Raw genomic sequence first — 5,905 nt, 5'->3', positions numbered from 1 at the left:
GACTGGCCTATATATCACTAATGTAATTGATACTTTTTGTTTTCTTTGACTGTATGGCATTGTTGTCTGTTGTCAAGCAGTGCCTGTTGAAGTATGGCTGCCACTTTACTGCGATTTTGAGAAGTAACCTTTTTTTTTGTTTACTCCTTTCGGTCAATTTTTCTGTACACACAAAGTATTATGCTCAACCATCTCATCTACATCATACAGTACTGTAGCTGTATGAATTATTAGGGTTATGTAGCACCTTTTCACAAAAGTATTGAATCTCATAATAGCTTCACGGCACCTTGGCATTATTGGTTAGATAGAGTCAAGCCCAAAAGTCAAGTTGCTACAGAAATTTTTAAAATTTTTATTCAGTGGAATTTTCTAGACAAATGCCTTCAGACAAGATTACAGCAACGGCTACGGGCTTGATTTTTCACTGTTCGACCTGACAGGTGCCTTCAGGGTATGTCCAGTGCACGCATCATGGACTTACCTTTGTCCTCTTTTGTGTCCCATTTGCAGTAGCTCGATGGATCCCTACATTTGTAAACAGGAATCATCCATATTTTTTGTGGTGACTGTGGAGGTGTTTCTCCTACTGTACTTTGTTAGTAATGCTGTGTAACAACTGAACTTCAACTAAAAGTGAGTGTAATTGCCACTTATCTTTCGATTCAGTAATTGATATAGAGAATTATGAATTTTAAGGGATACACCTGCAGTAGTATTGTTTTAGTATTGCAAAATCATTTTGGTTTAGTTCTAGTTTTGATACTCAATTTATAGTTCTAATATCCAGTTTGCACGTGTTTTAGTTATTAATTTTAGTACCCAGGAGTTTTATTTTGTATTGTTGACAGCTTACAATGAGTACATAAGGTATAGATTTTTTATGACTTCACTTACAGACATAATATAAGGAACTTGTGATAATTGGCAGTAGTCTTTGCCTTTTAGAATGCACTGTCAGGTTTCCTTTTGTCTAAAACCTTTTGATATAGTACTAGTAATAGAACCAAAAAAGTTCAAGAAATTTTTTAGTTGTTGAAACAAAAATTCTCAAGGTTCTGATTTTTTAAAACCAAAAACTCTGTTAGTTTTAGTTTAGTTTACCAGAACACCTCATAATTTTGATTTAGCTTTGGTATACTAGAACTAAAAATAAATTACTATACTATAAAAGACTATAAAAGTATTTTAGTTCTAATACGTTAAAACCAAAACAACAGAAACCTGAAGGTATACCAGTCGGCATTTAAACCCTAATTCAGTCATGGGTACAGACTGAAATGTAAATCCACAATTGCATTTCATTTTGTTATTTATATATATAAAGGAAGCAGCTCACTGATCTGCTCTGCCTCCTAGAGGGAGGCAGAGCAGTAAGAGTGGGCGATACTAGGATTTTTTTTTGATTCGATCCGATATTTGATACTTTCTTGTAAAGTATTGATACGATACAATACAATACCAATGAGGTTCAAAGCTGCTGAAATGAAATATCTTGGTATACAACACAAGTTATTGCTAGTTATAACTATAAACAGTGTAGCTTGATCGAGCATCTATCTGGCCCCAATAGCATTCCCTTCCGCCCTCAGTGCCATCTAAAGATGTTCCTAATAACAGTCACTTAATGATTGATTATGTGAGCTGCCTGTATCAGTATTGACCCTTTTGGTATCAAGTATTGATACTCATTTTGAATTGTATCATATCGGTGGTATCAATACTTTTGGGATCGTGTTGCCCATCATAGCACATCAGTGAGGTGTGCTTGGTGGCGACTCCCTCAAGGAGGTCTCATTTTGAAGAACCTCTCCAGAGGTATCTTAGAGATTTTAAAGATCTCAAAGATCAAAGGATTTAATGCATACCATTTTCTAAAATTCCTTATACTTGCATACAGTACGATAGTGCTGTATAGTTGGGACCACAAAGGTATGGGTGTGGCCCATGAAACCATCACCCTAAAAACCAGCATTACATTTCCCTGACGACAACGATGAGACAGTATTGGTTAGGTAAAACTAAGCCCAAACAAGCCTTCATATTGACCCGAAACGCTTCAAGTTTTTATGGAATTTTAAAAAAATTATTAAATGGAATTTTCTGCTGAGTACCTGACTGACTGACTGATGCCTTCAGATAAGCGTAACTCTATAATGGCTAAGGCTATGGGCTTAATTTTTTTCACTGTTCAATGTCGCTTCAGCTGGACATGTGCCTTTTGGCATACCGCAGTATGTACAATGCATTCTTCATGGACTTAGCAGTGTCCTCCTTTGTGTCCCATTCATGTGAAAAGTGTTGATTTGGTGGTAGCAAATGATGGTTTCCCTTCGTAACAGAAATCATCTGTATTTTTTCATAGTGACTACTTTGATTGCAGAGGTACTTTTCGAATTCGTAATGCTGTGTAACGGGTTGAACATAGCTGACAGCGAAGCGTAATGGATACTTCACTTTTCAGGTGATAATTGGTAGCTGGGGCGCACGGCACCATTTCTTCCTTTTGATGCGGTATGCGTGGGGTCACCAGTCATAATAATATTATTTTACAAAAAAGAAGTTAACAAACAAATACACAAAAATAATGTAATTTTCAACTACCATAACACATTATAAAAAGTAACTAGTATATTAAAAATTATAAATTAAAAAAATGAAGTAGGCCTAGGGTTCCAAGCAATAAAAATTAGTGAAACAAGAGATGAACAATGGTAGCTATTATAGCATAGCTCAGTGTTAAATCCCTACTTTGGCATGGTATAACAATTATTTTGTGTTCAATGTCAAAGTAGGGATTTCCCACTGAGCTATGCTGTAATAGCTACCATTAATCTTCTCTTGTTTCACTACTTTTTATTGCTTGGAACCCTACTTCACTTTTATAAATTTTAATATACTAGTTTGTTTAGTCTTTTTGTTGAGGCATACAGCTATAAACATGTGACTGTTCTATTAGGGTGACTGTTCTATTAGGGTGACTGCTGTATTAGAATATCTCGAGTCGTGTGTGCGCGCCCAAAAGGGGGTGTGGTCATCATGGTCAGGGCCGCCCAGAGAAATTAAGGGGCCCAGGGCAAAGAGTTAGTTTTTTTTTTTTTTTTTTTTTTTTTTTTTTTTTTTTCGCATCACAATAAGGTATCTTTTTTACAGTACATAATAAACAAAAACAAATTATAATAAACAAAAACAAATTATCTTACATATGGGCCTCAGCGACCTGCACTGCAATCGGTTCCTCAGCAATGGGACAGCGCAAACTGGACCTGGCACCGCGAATGCACATAATTGCAGACCTCAACAAAGAGAAGCTCAATGCAAAGAGTTAAAGTGGGGCCCTTGACCCAAGTTGTAAGGTGAAGACCAAAAAAAAAAAAAAAAAAAAAAAAGGTCACAACCTGCTGGCAATGACAATAACTACCCATCACCAACCATATCTCCTTATCTATAAGCTTGCTACACTGCTCCTCTGAAGAATACTGTGACTGCTCTATTAGAGTATTTAGATCTGACTGCTCTATTAGAGTATATCGATCTTTTAAACAGGTATTCAGGGGGCCCTTCGTGGGGCCTCCTGGGGCCCCTTTCAGGCTGGGGCCCGGGGCAAAATGCCCCAGTTGCCCCCCCCTGTGGGCGGCCCTGATCATGGTTATTATTATTATTATTGTATAATGTACAAACCTCAATCACGAGTATAATGTACATGATTAGTTAACAAACTAAACGTTAATAAACTTAATTACATGTATCTATAATAGTAAAGATTTAAAAGTAACAACATTATCAGTTTCCATGAGGTGATCAGGTAGGTGATTCCATAGTCTAATTGCTCTAGGGAAGAATGATTGCATGTAGGAATCAATTCTTGAGGGTAAATGTAGGTATTTCCTGCTACTACTACGGGTGGTGCTTGGGACTTTATGAAGGATATGATCATAAGGGATATCTACATACTGATTAATGATACATAACTAAGAATAAGTCATCTCTTCGTTTTTCTAATGACTTCCAATCAAGTTCATTTAACATTGTTGTAACACTAGAATATCGAGAATAATCATTGAACACAAACCTAGCAGCCTTCCTTTGAATCATCTCTAATTGGTGGATGTTAGTCTGTAAGTGGGGTGACCAGATGACTGCGGCATATTCACAGATGGGGCGGATATATGTTTGATAGCATTTAGTTTTGATGGCCATGGTTTGTGTACACTGACCAAAGTTCCTTCGAAAAAATGACAGGGCAGAATGCTTGGCCAATGATTCCTGATATATGTGTGGACCAAGATAGGTTACCTGAGATTGTTAGACCAAGGTACTTTGCTGATTGTATACTCTCTGTATTTCATAGTCATTCAACTTATAGTGATATATGAGAGGGGAAGACTTGTTAGTAACTATGAGATATTCACATTTTAGTTAAGTTAAAAGGCATTTGCCAGATTGTGGACCAGTGAGCTAGCTTGTTTAGATCATTTTGCAGGGCTTGATGATCACTAGGATCCTTGATGCTCCTATACATCAGGACATCATCAACATAAAGCTTGACTACAGAGTCAATGCTGCGAGGTAGATCGTTAATGAATAGTAGGAAAAGTAAAGGGCCTAGAACCGACCCTTGTGAGGAATGCCAGAAGTTACTGGGGTCAAGTCACTAAGCTTATTCTCAATAACAACTTGTTGAGTTCTACCAACTAGAAATTGCTTAATCCACTCTAGGTAGGTTCCACGGATACCATAGTAGTCCAGTTTATGGAGTAGTCGATTGTGAGGCACTTTATCAAAGGCCCTTGAGAAGTCTAGAAAAAGAACATCGACCTGTTCTCCAGAGTTAAGACGGGTGGCTAGGTCATATAGTTCGATCGATTGTTAGACTAGAGTATCTTGAATCAGCCTACCAACTTGAGCTAGCGTAAAAGGGGCATGGTCATTGTGGTCTCGATCGATAGATCGATATATAGAATGAAGAATGGACGTGATCTTGTGACCTATCGTGGAGTACTGGTACCTCTGTACAGCAGCGTAGTCTAAGCGTCTTAAATAATTTTGTGGCGTCTATTATGCTGCTTAATAAAGTGCACTGAGAGAAAATTGTAATAGATTGAATGTAACTCACTAAGTTTATTTTATATTTTTGTATAATCAACACCTTTTGTAAAACTGTTAACACGAATAGGTATATATAGGTTTGGTTTTCTTTGTACAGTCAGTTGTGGTGTGAAGAGTGATTTGTTGGTAGCTTCAACACATAGTGCTCGCTTGAAAACGTGCTGTGTTACATTGGCGTAGTCGGCAGGATCGCCGGGGCCACGCCAGACTGAGACTCCTGCCTTTAGCAGCGGCTTAACCAGAAGTGGAAAAGCTGTGGTACCGTGGCATCGATCGTCTTTTAACGGTACCCCGAAAGGTCGAGTCATAGATCGCTGTGGCTTGCTGTTTTTGTTTTCTTCTTTCAGAGACAGCTTTCACACGATTCAGTGGTGAGGGATGAGCGAGCAACGTGACCGCCAGCAAAATAACGACTCTACTCATGGAAATGAGAGTACTCAACCACTTGGAAGGCCATTTATTTTTCCTGAGGTGTTCACTGGCGACGAAGATTTTACTGAGTGGATCCAGCACTTCGAAAGCGTGGCAGTTGTCAACGGGTGGGATGACATCACAAGATTGTAGTGGATGCACGTGCGTGTAACTGGAAAGGCACGTGTGGCGCTTAGTCGAGCCAAAGCTGAGTCTTACAAACGGGCGAAGGAGGTTCTTCAAGAACGTTTGGTGGATGGTTTCGAACCATCCACCAAGAAGGAATTGTACAAGATTAGAATTCAAAATCGGATAAAGAAACTAACAGAAAGTTGGAGTGATTTCGCTGATGAACTTTGTGTGCTCGCAGACAAAGCTTACCCGG

The sequence above is a fragment of the Dysidea avara genome, chromosome 3 (genome assembly GCF_963678975.1).
Source record: "Dysidea avara chromosome 3, odDysAvar1.4, whole genome shotgun sequence".
NCBI classification, from domain to species: Eukaryota; Metazoa; Porifera; class Demospongiae; order Dictyoceratida; family Dysideidae; genus Dysidea; species Dysidea avara.
This window is presented reverse-complemented; position numbering follows the sequence as displayed.